Source organism: Ischnura elegans, chromosome 9, assembly GCF_921293095.1.
Source record: "Ischnura elegans chromosome 9, ioIscEleg1.1, whole genome shotgun sequence".
Taxonomy (NCBI): Eukaryota; Metazoa; Arthropoda; class Insecta; order Odonata; family Coenagrionidae; genus Ischnura; species Ischnura elegans.
In genome coordinates, this window is record NC_060254.1 from 18,576,067 (window position 1) to 18,593,785 (window position 17,719).

The 17,719-nt window shown below is 36.2% G+C and overlaps 1 long non-coding RNA gene across 2 annotated transcripts; it reads left to right on the plus strand.

The window, feature by feature from the left end:
* The first annotated feature begins 468 nt into the window (after positions 1-468).
* LOC124165613 lies at positions 469-8,045 on the plus strand. Of its 2 annotated transcripts, none has more exons than XR_006866268.1 (3): positions 469-623; positions 5,981-6,118; positions 7,846-8,045. It is a non-coding gene; the product is annotated as an uncharacterized LOC124165613 (long non-coding RNA). The 2 variants fall into 2 exon arrangements; XR_006866267.1 differs by having other exon boundaries at positions 480-623; positions 6,011-6,118.
* The last annotated feature ends 9,674 nt before the right edge of the window (positions 8,046-17,719 follow it).

The window sequence follows — 17,719 nt, forward strand, 5'->3', positions numbered from 1 at the left end:
ATTAAAAATGAATGTCATTGCTTTACATATTTGAGAGTACCTGCGGTGGATTTCTGAGGCCACTCAACGACTTTCGAGAATTGAATCACAGAGTGCGATCAAAAATAAATGAATCCATCAAATAATATCAAGCAATGCGCTCAGTAAGCAATACATGGAATTATGATTTCAGTGATACCATATTCTGTGTATTTGTTTGTTACATTTGTGCTTGATGCGCAGCGGATATTATTTTTTTCTCCATCCTGTTTTGCAATTAGTGCTCCAAATATTTGTTATGATACAAAAGCCCTTATCTGAAACACGTGGTACACAATGTAATATTTCACGTTAAAAAATTGTTTAATGAAAAAGAGGCAATTTATTGATGGCCGGAAGCCAATTTGCTACTAATATGCTAGCATTTCAAAATACTGCAGAGCATAACAACTTAAATTCCATTGCAGAGGAACTCGAACGTCGTCAACAAGGGCGGCGCTGTTATAGGCTATAAAAGAACCTTTCGTTAGCCCGCAAACAGATAGTCGGCGAAAGGAAAACGTGGACGCATCGTCATTTTGCTCCTCACGTTCAAACGCTATTATCACTTGAGGGATTCCAGACAACATTAGAAGGTGTTTAAGGTAAGATGCAGCCTTAAAGTAATAGTAACAATCTTGAATTTCGTGGAGGGTGCTGGATCACGAAAGCGTTACGGATGGGACACTTTTGGATGTTTTCTCTCCAACGATTACAAATTCCTGTCCAGCGGCGACATTTTCATGGAGTCCCGAGTTGACGCCGAATTGGCAATGCCGCTGAATCTCCTTCTGAACGTATTGGAGAATAACTAATCCTGTGAGTTCGGTAAATCTACATACTACCCCGTAAGCTGCCTCAATAGGTATGTGGCGGGGGCAGCAGGCGTTTACACATAAAAATGAAATGCTCTAATTGCTCTTACGAAATTACTCCCGGCATTTATCCTTTACCTTGCGAGGGAAAAACGAATTCCCATACCTATCCGTTCGGCATAATATCTCTCTTCATATATCGTTTCTGTTTGACCTGGAAACAGTGAGGCTCTGATATGATATTCTTCATGTCACTGTTAAAGATATCCATTATCTATTTCTCAAGCTATCTAAGCCTAGAGCGTAGCCTCGAAGTCCCTCGCGACTCCCAGTCTAATTTGTTTAACAAAAGTGTAAAGCTTTTTGATCGCCATCAGCGGTTTTTGACGAATCGCGCAGCTTTAGCTTGTATTTTATTAGGTTCATGTCTTTGTGGGCCGGGAAGGAGGAACTTTTCTTCGGTGCAGTCAGAAAAAAGTGCGTAGGTCATCGAGTGAGAGAATTTGACCAGTGAAGCGATTTTTGTGATGGGGTACGCACAAGTCTTGGCTTTTGAGTGAGAGTGAATTCGTTACGGAGTTGACTTACGGAGTATTCTGTAGCCGTCAATTCCACCATGGAAAGCATAGTTGTACATGCTGCTGGGTAGGACATATCAGAATACTAATATTGAAAAGCAATTGTTTTGGAACCATTACGTACTCCTTAATAAATACTAGCAGGTCTCCCCGCGTTGCTCGGGAAGGACAGTATCTAGAGAAGCGGGGAACTTGGATTTCATAATCATATAGGATTTTAAGGTTTTCTCTTTGAGCGTGTCAAGAGGTGTGCGTATTATTCAGGATTTCCAAACCGCAAACGTTGACGTGGTGTAACAAATTGTAATGTGAAAACACCGCAAAGGACACGTCAGACGCTACCGAAACTAATACGATGGCATCCGAGAGCATGAGGTGTACCTATGCCGCATTTTGTGCAGCCTTATGGAAACGAATAGCGAACAGAGAAACAGACATCCTCTTTTATATATAATTAAAGTTAAAAATGCCCTAAAAGTACTTACATTAGATGCAGGAATATAGTCTCCATCGGTAGCATAAAAACTCCTCCCAATGAGGATTGAGTTGATGTTTCGTGAACTATAGACAAATCGGGTGAATCTTCGTAAAAATACCCCATAACATCCTAGGCATAAATTTAAACTGAATAACGACCCCTAGGCACCTCTTGGGTGTTGGATAAGGTGTGATCCGATGCATGCAGGGCATGATGCAATGATAACGGAAGTTTTTAAATTAAGAACTATACTTTGTGCTGTTCTATTCTCGTTCGTGATCGGGAATAAGGTGAAAGTTCAGAGGAAGCGGTAGGTCTGTTGTGCGTGGGCGTGGTAAGTCTTTGGGAACGAAGGGAGTTGCAAAAAGGTGTGGGTCAGGAAAATGTTCCGGGAGGGACACTCTTGCGTGCTTTTTTTTTCCAAAGATTACAACTTCCTGTCACGCGGTGACTTTTCGTGGATTCCAGTTCCACCGCTTCCCGCCCACGGAGCCGCAATGCAGGCTTCCCGATTCCCGAAAGTACGACGAGGAAAAGTGCGCCTCCCTAATGCTTCCTGCGCCCCCGCGCGTCTGCTCTCGTCCCTGAAATTTCTTTGTGCTCTTTCACCGCCCATTCACCAGGTCGAGAATAAAGCAGACGGTAAAGCCCACTTCATAACTCCGCGAATGGGAAAAAAGAGATCGTGGTGTTTCTATATAGTATATTAAGTTTGTAGCGTATCATTCCGTCTGTATTTTGCGATGTCGCACTGTAGGGCAAGGGTCTTCACCCTATGGCCACTAGAGGCTGAAGAAAATATTTTATCGCAACTACAAAAATTAAATCAAATATTGACACACTCGTCTAAAATAAGAATTTTGTCAAAAATGGAATTGATTGATCGAACCTTTTCACCATTAAAGGTGATTGCAATTGAAATTATGTGTCTATAAATTTTACTGACGTTGTGGTAAGATGACGTGGAGCACTTAGGCCCTCGGGACGACGTGAAATTGATTTTTGGCCCTTGCATTAAAAAAGGGTGAAGACCCCGCTTTAGGGTCTATCTCAGTCGCACCAAATGCTACAGGGATGGAGTTCGACGCAGAATCCCTTCAGGCACATTTTACAGACTAAACTTTAGACTAAACCAGCGCCATCTGTAGACAGTGCGTAAATTTGCGGTCAAAAAACGTACAAAAACGGACCAAAAACAACCTTCCCACGAAACGGGAGGCAAACATTGGCAAGCCACAAATGATTCCAGCCTCCCAACTGGAGTGGTTCTCCTTTTCAAAACTCTAGCAGCCAGCAACAGGTGCAACAATATGACAATCATCAGCGCTATAACGATAGGCGACATGGCGACTTAGATAAGGTAGCACAACAGAATCAACCTGGCAGTGTAAGAGGCAGGTTCGCACTGCTAGTCTTTGGTATTATCTTTCTCATTGAAAACTTTTAGCTCGCACCCTCTTCGCTCACTCATCCTCCAGAAGTATTCTTCGTCATAAGAAATAATTCTGAAGGATCCGGTGTTTTCTCGACGAATAACACTAATGTTGCATGATACGAGGCTTTTATCTTCTGATAAAAACAATAAACTAAGGTATTGTTAACTAAAATTTTTAAATAGCTGTGATGCAAGTAATTAATAATTGAAAAAATACCAGAGGTGGTGTTTCTTTCATAAAGTTTATTTTCTGGTTCCATCCTCTGGCGCTATCATCTTGTTCAAAAATGCTTTTCAAATCATGAACAAATATCATTCTGGGCGACACGGAGAATATAATTTTAGAACGCTTCCATATTTTCAGGTCCGACAGAAACGAGAAAATAAGACATATTTTGTCGAATGGATTTTTGCAATTCAGGTGAAACTGTTCACTAGCTTTTTCCTCACACTCTTATCTAGCTATCCTCACATTTGCCATTCCGTATTCATAGACACCTCCTTTTGGTGGCGTAGGGAACAAATGAGGGTACCCCCCAAAGATTCTGAGAAATAAATAAGCCATTTCAAACTATTGCCTAGATTTGAAATTTAATTACTGTATCTGCCTAGGTTAAATAATTAGTTCCAAAATGATGTAGGTACAATGTATATCTAGGATTGTTATTTTTCATAAATTTTCCTGAACTACCCCCCTGAGCCCTCCAGTTGCCTGGAGGGCGGGGGCGGGGTCTCATGCCATCCCATCCCCCCAAAGCATATTCCTACTCGCGCCACTGCCTCCATTTATGACTCAATTATCTTCCTGCTATCATTTCTGATGTACCGATTTTCCTCTGACTAAATGCTTGAACTACTAGAGTAAACGGTGTCAAACGAGATGTTGTGGAACATGTTACGATGATTAACAAAGACAATATTCTGCAATGTCCTTTTAGAATTTTATATATATATAAATATTATTTATTTTTTCAAACTTTGCCTACGTTTCGGACATTATATTTGTCCATCCTCAGGGCTATAAAAATGATAATGTATGATACAAAATTAGTTAAATACAGGCAATTTTACAGTTGTTATACATTAAAATACATGGAAATACATATTCAAAATTTACCTTTAAGTCTGATGTTGTTTTTATTTATTTACAATTTTCATTCCCACCACCCTCCAAAGCACAAAATAAATACGGCCATGGCACTCAAATTTAGAGCACTCAGTTTAAGTGATAAGATTTTCCATAAAAAAAATTTGAAAATAATTGGTAATATTTTAGAAAAAAACCACTTTCCAAAAAAATTAATCAATAACATACTCTATTCAAATAAAAAATCATCTTCACAGACTCACAATACAATAACTACAACAAATATATCAAACACAAATACAGACCAATATCGAGGAATGATTTATATAAATGGATTATCAGAACAAATTACCAAAGTATTCAAAAAAACAAATTTTAAAATAGCACATAAAAACTATAAAACCCAACATAAACTCATATATTCTAAACTTAAGTCAAATACCCCTATGCAGCTTAGAAGCAATATCATTTATTCAATTCCATGTAAAGACTGTGATAAAAATTATATAGGCCAAACATGTCAATATTTAAAAAATAGGATCTCACAACATAAGGCATCAATTAAGACCAAAATTCAAATTTGTGCATTAGCAGTTATATATGCATCATGCAATTACAAACAGTCACTCATTTCGTTTCGAAGAGGCCAAAATTTTAGATACAGAACCAGTTTTATCAAAAAGATTATTCAAAGAAATGTACCACATATCCAGAAATAAAAAAAGCTGCAATAAAAGAACAGACATTACTTACCTCAGCAAAATTTATCATAATTTAATAAATGACATAACCAACAAAGAAAGAAATCCAAGCAACCAAATTGTAAATAAATAAAAACAACATCAGACTTAAAGGTAAATTTTGAATATGTATTTCCATGTATTTTAATGTATAAAGTTTGAATTTAGACTTTTAGTTGAGTACAACGCATTTCAAAGTATTGAATCATCATCAGGTACACTAGTTTTTTAAGAGGTATAATATTTTTTTGTGAGCTTCATACCCTTTTCGATCGCATCTAATAAAAGGCTCATCTCATAAATAAGTTGCTATTCTCCGATGCAGAGTCGTACAGAAGCAAGTTCCGCGGCATTACCAATTCATATTTTACCCGGGAATTAGCTATTTTTCGGCTCCTATGTGGTGAGATTCGTGTCCAAGACTGTGCATAAATGACATAATGAGCACAAAAATATTTTTATTCAATTAAATCGTGCCTTGAGACTTTTCGTTCTATCGTTGCATCTTAATAATTTTGTTTCCATTGTGTTCATATACATTTCACTCTATATATTAGCCTACAGGCAATTTATAATGTTAATTTAGTCTCACTTTGCTATTTTATTTGCAGATTTAAAATCATTTCGCACCACCAAATAAAAAAAAAACTTTGCTGGGGAAAGAAACGTGTAATGTTATTATGGTTTCTTCGAAATAATGTCATATTATTTTATTTTCCGTTTTTAATGAAATGAAATAGTTATTTCAGTATTCACAATCAAAATACTCATTCTTTAACGGTTTGAGCTTTAAACAGTTTTATAATACAAAATTTATTTTTATTTACAGTAAATGAGAAACATAATATACGTTTTCCAGGTTTGGAATCTACTCCTCGCTAACCCCCAACTATGAAGTTCCAAAGGCTTCTGTCTCTGTTCTTCATAGCCATTTGCATCGTGGCCGGATTTATGCTCGCAAGTTCTGGTAGGTGAACATTTCCTATTTTCCTTACAGGTCTTTCCACTCATTGTCTACAATGTAGCTATAAGTATCAAATTTTCAATGTTTTCTTCAGTATTTCGTGGGATGAAATTTGTTTACCTGAGAGTTAAAGGCAAATGGATACTTAATTTTACTTTATAAATGGTTACTGGTACTTAAGCTTACTTTATATACCTACACTGAAAATTTCAAGATTAAAACTAAAGTTTTAAAGGAGTTAAAGGACGCCGAAAAAAAGGAAATATGGATCCTATTCACTGCTTCAATCGACAACACGCGACACTTGATGCAAACCTCAGTAATTCCGGCAGGGAACTGAAGCCTCTACGTCACGTATTTCACGGTTTGTTAACACAGAGTCAAGTAACGTCATGCGGACACAACGATAAAGCCGCGGAGGCCATCTTACAGGCCGTGTTTGTAGAGCTCACCCTAAACTAATCCATGGGTGCGTGAAAAAAGGGTGATTATTTCCCTTCCCAAGGCCGATGCTTTTTGATAATGCTCAGGTTTGGAGTTACTCGAGTGGTTAACCTTGGAATAACCTAGGACAGGATTCGCAAAGAAAAATGTATGATAAAATTATTCTGTTCTTTTATCAAAGGGCTGCATAAAGTTATATAAAAATTAAATTAAAAGTTAAATACAAATAATGAGTTTTTCAATATGTAAATTCTAGGACTTTGGATACACTGTTCGGCGCGTAGCTGCTTATAACAATGCGGCTATTATTCATGACAAGGCTGTACTTGTTACAATTTGGTTACAGAGTATTTATTCGATTATAAAGTTAGCTGAGCTAAAATTCAAAACTAAAACCAATAAATGAGGATTATTCAGCACAGAAATGAGCACAAATAGTGGTTATGAATATTTATTATTTGAAATCGCTTTTTTTTCAACGTTAAAACTAATTGTTTTAGTTAAACATACTTTTCGAGGCGACGCTGTGTTGGATATTTTAACTTTCTAAGTAAATAAAATTTTAAATTGATTTAGCCGATTTATTTTTTTTTAAGTTTGATTTTATGTAAGCCGACCCAGGGCAGCTCCGTGGTATTTTGAAGCTGCTTTATCTTGTAACGGTTTGGTGTATGAGGGGAAAACTTTTTCCCCTTCCAATTTTTACCAATGAAATCCCCCGTCTACATATTTACCTCTATGTACCCAACCGCCGCCGGGTATTGCACTGAGTAAATTGCAACGATCTGCCAAAACCTAGGCTGGTTAGTATAGGATTAATTGTATATTTCATGACTGTGTTTTATCATGATATTTGCATTAGCATAGCTCCATTAAAAATAGGAGCTTTTGAGGGAATGCAGGGAGTGGTATACCTGATTTAAAGAATATACCGAGTCAAATTCACTGACTCATTTTTAACTGAGTGGAATTCCGTTTTTAGCTTTCTTGGATCCTTACTAACTATTACTTATACAAATTCTTTTTTTAAATGAAGTGACCCGGTTTTCAAGTCATCTTCATCAGGCGTAAATTATTATGTTATATCATCATACAATAATTTACGCCTATACGATGTTATATTATTATAAATAATACTTTATACCTGATGACAATGATTATTCATCGAAACCCGAGTTGCTTTATTTATGAGAGAAGTAGTATATGTAATAGTTATTCATCAAAGAAACATATCTACCGAGTTCTGCACCATAACAATAATAATTTATATTGGTTTTTATTTACAGCTCGAGTAACACAAATTGCAGCCTTGAAAGACCGACATGGATGTCCCAGAAATGAGTACAAATGCTTCCGCTACTGCTTGAGGGAAAAAGGCATGAACGGCTCATGTGCTGAACCGTATAAACTTGAATGCGTGTGCTTCCCCTGGTGAAAAATTTCGCCATGTAATACAAAGAAAGTAAAACTGATTTTGAAAATATAATTATTCTATTCATTGATTTAATCGCACCTCTAATACCGAAATTACTTTATTGATTATTAATTGGATGGATATAAATTAATCAGAAAACCCGATAATGGCTCATTACATCAACTTTCTTTGACACAATCTTTTTCTTGACAAGGTTCCACCAAATGTGTACACAATTTGTCAGCTATATTCAAAAGTATTTAGTTGGTTCAGGGTAAACTAATAAACTTACATTATGTCCGGATTTTGCAGAAAGAGCCAAATATGTACCAATATTTGGGAATTTGAAGTAAATAAAAATAAAATTTCTAATATTTTAAGTAATAGCAACTATTTTCCAAACTTTCAAGAAAATATAACAAATTTCAAGCTAAAGTTATGAATACATATGGTTTTACAGGACCGAGAAACTCAAAAAATTATTATATTTTCAAACTGAACATCACACAAAATGTTTCAATAGGTCTTTCACAGCAAACCCATATGCTATGGGATTAGATCTCTTTAAAGCGGCTTTCATACTAGGCCAAAATTGGTCAGCTGCTAATGAGTATTTTTTTATATGACGTTTTTTACGGAGAAATTGGAGAAGAGCCCGCACTCTGGCGGAGCAATTGGAAACCTGCGGCTCGCCGCTCGACGACGAATAGTGGAGTATCATACCGTATAATCGTCGCTCTCTCCCGCCCACCCGAGCATTTGCACCTATCTTTCCGCATCTCCCCAGAACGACCCTACTAGTAACAGAATTAAAAAAAGCAAATTTGTTGCGGAACGCCCAAACAGCTGACGAGTTGTCCGAATCCGTTCATAGTCAGCGGTTGACCGTGGACTCGAGGCGGGTGAGCGGTCGAGTACAGCCGCACTCGGTTACCTCGATACGATGGTGTATACATTCAATACCATCGCAATACGTGAGCCAAAGCTGGTGAGTTTGGGGAGCACTTTACAAGGCTTTTCATAGTATTCTCCGAATGAAATTGGGAAAAAATAAATCAAGATCGGAAAGATTAAAATAAATATCTGGGTGTAAAAAAGCTGCCTTTATCGAAGACATATTAAAATAACTATTTAATACCCTACGAGTAACCTCAAGGGTGTTTGGCAGGGGTTGAAAAATCACTAACATTCAGCGTGCAAGAGTATCCCCACAGACACACCACACCTGAAGAAGTTATTTACTCTAATAAAGAAAAAGGTAAGAAAAATGGCAAAATCAAAATAGTGGGTAGAATACAATCATCAAAAACTTCCTTCTCCCATATATACATTTGCTAATGATAAAGGGAGTAGTAACGACTTAGTAATTTTCAAGAAAACGCTCAAAAAAACGATTTCGACAAAAGGTAGTTATGCTCTTGAGAATAAGGCACTTAATACCGAATGTGACTGAACAAAACGGGGTACGGAATATTACTAAGTGATAATATGATTGAAACTTTCTCGAGCCATTAATCACAAGTACCTATAATATTTCTTTTTTGGATTTAATTCCGCGTTTTTTTCGCTTAATGACGTTTCTCCTCTCGTACTGGATGCTTCTTTAGAGTGAAACGATTCATTAATTAATTAGATAATTAACCGTAACATTCCGAAGAAACTTTCAGCGTGAGAGGTCGGTTAAATTGATAAAAATAAAATAAAAATAGATTTAAAAACGCGCTTTTTCCAAAAAGCAGCATAAGATGCACTTAAAGGGAAATATCATCTTTTCATCACCAGGAGAGTCAATCGTGGTTGCTAACTAGGTTTATTAGAAATATTAAGAAGATCCTGATAGCTAATAAAGGATTGGCACCCACACCTAATCGCTAGAAGCATATATATATTTGAAAATAAACTATTTTTTCACTAAAAAGTGCTTATGAAATATAAAATAAGGTGAAATTTGAAAAAATACAATTTCGGAATGGGCCAGGCTGGAACTCGTTTCCTCCGACGACATTCAGTGTCAAACAGAAATAGCATCTATTGAGAAAAGTTAAAACTATTTTGACGCATAGATATTTAATCAATTAAATAGTACACGATAAAAAATAATATGTCTGATTGTTGAATATTGTAGTGTCATCAAAAGCAAGCAAGTGTGGAAAAATGTCAATCCTATCCGACAATGGGTATTGGGTTGAAAATCAGTAACATGATTCCATCGATGAAACAGGAGAGGCAAGCTAAGAAAAGTCGTATACAGGGTGTCCCATTTATCTTGACCACCCGAAATAACTTTTTGTCCAGATGCAAATTCAAAAATGTGTCAAGCAAATGTTCACAAGCCGTCAGAGTGACATTAATCAGCATGATTGCCTTCCTTGTAGCTTTGTTAATTACAAAGATATGAACAACGGTATGTTTTTTTCAATGACACCCTGCATTTTTTATTCGGCATTTCATTTCCTCTCATAAAGACTTGTTCAAAAATGTAGCATAGTGGACCATTAACATAAACAGAACGTTATGAAAGCATAAGAAACTCGTCCACTTACTGGAGTTAGCAGTAAACAAATGACAAGCAAGTCAAAACATAACACAAAAGTCACTTTGAGCCCGGGACCACAACCGCGTCCACGTCTAGGGTTATGACCCTGACGGCTTATGAACATTTGCTTGACACATTTTTGAATTTGCACCTGGATAAAAAGTTATTTCGGGTGATCAAGATAAATGGGACACCTTGCATAAAATGTAGGGAATTGACCTACAAATGAAATTTACTTGTATCTATTGGTTCGTTGCTACTCGCATTATAATTACAATATTCCTCAAAGTTGGGCTATCAATGATTAAATCTTTAACGGAGTGAGTCTCGTCAAGCAAATGGATGACTCCAGTCCTGGGATAAATTGAATCAAAGACAATTCAAAGCCGCATTTATGCCAATTGCATTTCGATATCTCAAATTGCCAAAGCCTTGAAACTCAACGCGATGCAGTTCACGAACTTTGCGGATCCCTAATCTCATAACGGAAAAAAAACATGCCTGCTGTAGGTCTAACTATCGACACTTCGAAACTCGTCGTAGTTTCTGTGCTAATTTGAGGACAATGCTTTCACATAACGACACATAGAATTGGATCTGAATGAATGAGCACTTTGACTTCTCGACCTCAAAACGGAAACTCTTGGAACATACTGTGTATTTGACGGCTCAGCCTTTTCAACGGGCGATCGCATTGGGTAGGTGCACTACCCAACAATCTTGCAACCTTTTCATTAGAATAAAACCAAATACCCTTTATAGCGAAAATAGAATAGAATCTTAAAATTCTTTGGAAAAGAACTAAACCAAACTGAAAAAAATTTCATTAAAATCATCGAAATGAAAAAAACTCATTTTACAATCTTAATTAATGAAAGTTATTATTCCAAAATTCCAAAACATCACACGCCTCATATGAACAAATCATTTATAGTAACCTCCTCACGAATATGGAACTCTCTCCCAGCCCAAATAAGAAGCAGTACAAATATCAATAGGTTTAAACATAACGCATATGGGTTTCTGAAGAATGCCTCCTTAACCCCAAGTTAAACTTCTTTTGTTTATATTCACTTTCTTATGATCATATTTCTTGTTTATATTCACTTTCTTATGCTCATATTTCTTGTTTACATTCACTTTCTTATGTTCATATTTCTTGCTTATATTCACTTTCTTATGTCCATATTTCTTGTTCATATTTCTTTTGTTTGTCACCTTAAATTTTGTAATTAGTGTGTTATATCTAAGTGCGATTATTTATTTATTTTCTTGTCGAAAACAATGTATTGTCTTTTTTTTCATGCACTAGGCGATATGCACTGTTCACATTTGACTGTATATATATTTATTTACTTTTTGTCTCTTATTTCTCTATCTCAATGTGAATTGTGGAAAGCTGTACTTACATTTTCTCATGGGCCCCAGTGCCTACGAAAATAAACGATATTATTATTAATATTATTATTATACTGTAAAGTATTACTCAAGACGAGTTATGATCATCATCATAAGTCAACAGCATAGTTTTTACGAAGATCTTCTTTCCACTCACTCACCTTTTTCTCTTTATAAACTTCAGAAAAATATGGGAATTCAATATTCAGCTGAAAAGCAAGAGAGACGGGAAAAATTATAAGATGTGTAGAAAAAAATATCATAAAAACCTAATGGGCAGTGGCCAAAAACAATAGCAATTAATATAAAACCAGGTTACCTTCCCAAGATGAAAATAGTGTACTCATAAATCCAAAACGATTGCTAAAGATAGTGTGTAGTATTTCATCAATATAGACGTATAGAGTATAATACAATATATAGTATAAAGCGGTTGAAAAGAACTGGGAAGAGTATAAGATACGCATATATTTGCTCTAAGTGTCTAAGTGTTTGCCTATCCGTGTGAAATATAAAATAATCAATTCTTTTGTTATTACCGAACGGCATTCGATTGTTCATCATTATAGACAAATATAAATTACTACCGCTCTATTTGTAGAACCCATTAAACGCACTAGCAGATGAATAACTGTGCTGTTATGGCTTCTTGCGTTGGCTTTAATTATGGGTTAATAATCTCCTGTTGTACCTCATATTTACTGAAAAGTATGAATAGTGTTTGGTCAATAGACTAGCGCAATTGCTTCAAATGAATATCCAGCGTTCGGTCTCAATTGTCTGCTGCTTGATTCCGATTTACGGCGGCGATTCAGGAAGGGAGCAAAATCAATTCGTTTGAGCGTGAAGTATATTAATCACCTGCTGCATGATTCCCTCGCAGATAATAACGAGGAGCAAAAGGAACGATTGAATATTGCATCAGATATTGCATGAATAGACCGACCTCGCTAAGTACGTATCTTGACCTGATGCTCTCAATTTAGCAAAGCCATAGCACTGTTTTTTTTATCAAATGCTACATCGCAATATCGACGTAATCATGGTATGTGAGTTTAATAGTCATGGGAAAATACCTAAAACGTTTACAAACGTTGAATATACGTTGAAGGTATGTATACATACGTATAAATTTGGATTGTTGCACCTTAATGTTTTAATTTGTAAGTTTTGGTACAATATCCAAATAAAAGTGCTGCAGTTTACAGTTTTGTATGGCACAGGGGTGGCACATGGGAAACTTAGTGTCATTGCCAGCATCCTACTAATTTCGTTCTCACCGTTGATACGGTACGATTTCTCGATCTTGCTCTCAATAAGACCTGGTAAGACCATTGTGCAATATAATCAGGAACTTTTGCATTGTGATCGAAAAATTATTTATAACTATGTATTAAAAAAAGATTTGTGGGAATTACCGCGTGCTTAAATTTCACTTCCAAATAATTTCGATAGTTTAAAGTAGTCTTCCAGTCTGTTCTCCGAAAAACAGTGTTCACCGCGGCAAAGAAAAAACCAACTGAAAGAGGCCTTGTTTAATTCCTAAGATCGTACGATATTCAGGCAGTACACATAAATTCAGGGTTTTTTGAGCTTTCTATTGCTTCGTGCTGAAATTACAGTCCTAGCTGGGAACTGAAATAGTCCAGATTATCCTGTGATTCAGGCTTGAGTTGCGAGAAGAGATAGCAACTCCCCAACAAATTTGTGCACAGAATAATTGGAGTATCACTGTGGATTTAATTCCGCGACCAATTTCACCTCAAAAAAGAATAACCTCCACCCATGCATAAAACGATATGTTCATTTAAATTATAATATTCCATGAATAATGATTTGGTGCTTTCCCGGTAAATTGATAGCATGAACGGTTCTCGCGATTGCCATGGGATCTGTAATGCAGTGAAACGAACTGTGAGGTCCGGGGTATGCGTAGGAGTATAAAGGCACGATAGAAAATGAGTATCAAAATTTAATAACAAAAGAAACGGTCGATTTACAAAAAAAACCGTTCTGAACTGTAGTGGCCAGGTTGCCAATGAAAAGACTCGGGGTAAAGGCGAGGCTAGATAAAGGGATGGAGGATGGTTACCTTGGCTGTAAGAGCGGTGGTCGAAAAATGTGCCTTAGGTCACGGCCCGAGGGCAGATCTTCTCACGCCCAAGTGCTTGACAAGAGCTTTAGCGAAACAATGCACACCGCTCGCGGAGAAACATTCCCTTTTATATGTTTGGGTCTTTTTTTCCACCACACATGTTAGGCCCCTACTGACCGGAGGGCATTTCCTTTGGCGGAGGATTTCACCACCCGCCAAGCTGCTCGACCGATAGCGTAGAGCGTGGCACGGCTCAGCAGTACATGATCCGGTGGCGATCCCGAGAATTCTTCAAGCTATAATTTTCTTTATAATTTTTTACTTCACTCAATCATCACTAATTTTCCTCTTTCAATAATTATGCAAAGGAGAAATACCGTCCACAATATTCTAAATCCATTCCCTAAGTCAGACATAGCAGACACGCAACAAAGGCTAGATTATTAGTTCTGACTAGGTGTCCGGCATAAAAGAAGAGACGTCGGCCATTCTTTCAACTGATGCGAGGAAACCCCAAACATACCAAATACATATAGAAATCAAAATAATTCGGTTCAACATACAAACGTACATTAACGCTCGTACTGGGTGTTCCAGGAGGAATCTGTAATACTTTAGGAGGTGGAACGGGAGACAATTTTAAGCATTATATGTCCATAAAAATGGGATCGAAACTCCTTAGTTACCGAGGTACGGTAACGCAAGCATTTTAAATACATTTTGCAGTTACCATGGAAACGATTTTTCCTGGTTATTAAGTCTTTTAGACATGTAAGTAGATACTCTGGATTTTTAAGGACAATACATAATTAAGGCTGGACGTAAATATGCGATTATAGTTTTCTGAAACAACCGATATTTTAGATTAATTAAACGAGAACTTTAAGCAAGTATTAACCAATTGCGCAATCTCACCCATTTTGATAGTAATTGTATCAGAAAATTATAATCGCAATTTTCGTCCAATCTCAATCTTCTATATTATTTCTACTGTATAGATACCTTTTTCTCAACTTATACGCAACCAAACTCTACAAATGAGGTACCAAAATGCACAGAATTTATCAGAAAACATGCGACGGCATACCTCACTTCCTAAATATTGCTATTGTTTCCTAAAATTCGTTTTTAAATAATAAAAAAACGAAAAAACGGTAAATATTCCTGATGTTAACGGCGTACAAACTGATACATTTGTTCATTTGTAACAATATCTCGCGTTCTTTAAATAAATTTTATCAAAATGCGGCTGATTCCACATTCAAGTCCCCTGTTGGTACGCAAGTATGAGTCATCATGTGCGTTTAACAGAGGATAGTGTAATTACTTCCAATGTTGTGATTAAAGAGGTCCTATGACCTCAATTTGTACATGAACATTCCAATTAAATTTGTACATAAGACCCTGCCTTTTTTTCTACATTTTAAAATTAGAAACGCGCCTATCCCTCTTTGGACCTGAGCGGGGGAAGCCCGCTGGGAGCGGGCGCAGCACGCTCTTTATAATAATATATATATAATTAATTAATAATATATATTAATTATACATGTATATACATAATTATTCAATGTCCATAAAAATCCATGGTATCAAATAAAATTTCGAAAAGGCTGGATATCCAAGATAAATCGTTTTCATGATAACTATAAATTGCGTCAAAAAAAAATATGTTGCCAAAACTCAGGAACTTAGGAGTTGAGACCCCATGTTTATGGACAAAAATGCTTAAAATTGTCTCCCCAACCACCTTCAGAAGTAATGCATATTCCTTCTATAACATGCTGTATATTTAGAAGATATTTTAGCCTTGTTATAAATGTGGTTTCCATCCTTGCCCACATTTACGTTTTGGTTGCGAAATGTTCGGGCTCTGAGGAATACGTAATACGTAGGTATATACTGGCGACGGCCGTGTCGGTCGAATTTTGGAAGTCATGGTACTTACGCAACGAGTTTGCAATTCAAGCAGTGGGAAATTTGACGTGTTGTAGTGGACCATTCGTTATCATATTGCCCTGCGGCACGTGGAAGTAGCTGGATTTTCTTCCTCATGTACGATGAGGAATTCCCACGCGAATTCGACGAGCAGAAAAATGCTTCACGTGGACTTTAGGCCCGCAACGCATGAGTGAGAAGCTGAGTGAAGCACATTTGAGAGAAATGCGATTCATACATATATCACTCTGTATTTCACCTAAAGGCCGAGCCACTGTTGAAGGAACGAAACTGATACATTTCAAGTAGACTTCATTTGGGCCAAATAAGAATTGATCAGACTTTAATGACACGTTGTCAGGTTCAGAAAATATGAATGCGTCGCGAAAAAAATGAGAATTTTAGAAGCGATAGTGAGAGAGAGGCAAATGTGGACGAGGGCGGGTATATTTGAAGAACACAAAAGTGCAGCGATATAAATCATGAACCTGGCTTACCTGAAAAGTTATTTCAAATATTACCGATACGCATTAACGGAAATATATTTAAGTCTTAACTTCCAAACATTTTCATTATTTATTCCCTCTTGGTTGCTGTTTTGAGAGGGCGTACGTAGTGAAAATAGTTTCCAGTAGGTAAGATAGGCGAAGCAAATGAAATATGCGACATTTCTATGAAAATGTTCAATCATTTTTTTTTTAAATTTACAAACTCTGCTTTATTGCCAAGGATTTAACATATTAATAAATAATGTGTTATAATGATGATAACAGCAGTAGTTTCAAAACAATTGCTTTAACCAATATAACAAAAAAAAAAGATTTTTATAACATTAGCAGCAATATATCCTCACGGTCCTGCTAAGCCAATCAAGGCTTGTCAGCAGGTGCCGGCTGGAGTGTGTAAACATAAAATTATCCATAAAAATACATATTGAGTGCGTTCACAGATAAAGAAAAGACAAAAAGAAACAAAACCATGTATGTGGAATTAACACTCAATTAAAATACAACAAAATATTTTCATTTGCAACAAGCAAAAATATCTCTCATTTAAGTAGTACAATTTCCATCACAAAAAAATGCCTTCACCCACAAGAAAAAGCATCCACTGCATATAAAATCTTAGTCCAGAAAGATTAATGTCAAGCTTGTGCTAAGATATTCATTAAGCTTCTTTTTTTAATTCACTCAAATGATTTAGGCATTTAAGGCATTCAGGTAAAATCATTAAAAATCATTGGTATTTTTTACCTTTGATTTGTTTTTTCTGTACTACCAATCCAAACAAGAGAAAACATCACCATATATGTGGAATTAACACTCAGTTAATATACAACATAATATTTTCCTTTACAACAAGCGAAAATATCTCTCATTTAAGTGGTACCAATTCCATTACAAAAAAATTACCTTCACCCACATGAAATAGCATCCAATTGCAGAAAGAATCTTTGCTCAGAAATGATTATTGTATAGCTTGTGCTAAGATATTCTTTTAGTTTCCCCTTTTTTTTAATCACTCAAATGATTTAGGCATTTAAGGCTTTCAGGTAAATCATTTAGAATCATTGGTATTTTTACCTTTGATTTGTTTTTTTCCATACAACCAAGCCATACAAAAGAAACACAACCATGTATGTGGGATTAACACTCAGTTAATATACAACATTATAATTTCATTTACAACAAGCAAAATATCTCTCATTTAGGTAGTACAATTTCCATCACCAAAAAATGCCTTCACCAAAAAGAAATAACATCCACTGCAAAAAATCTTTGT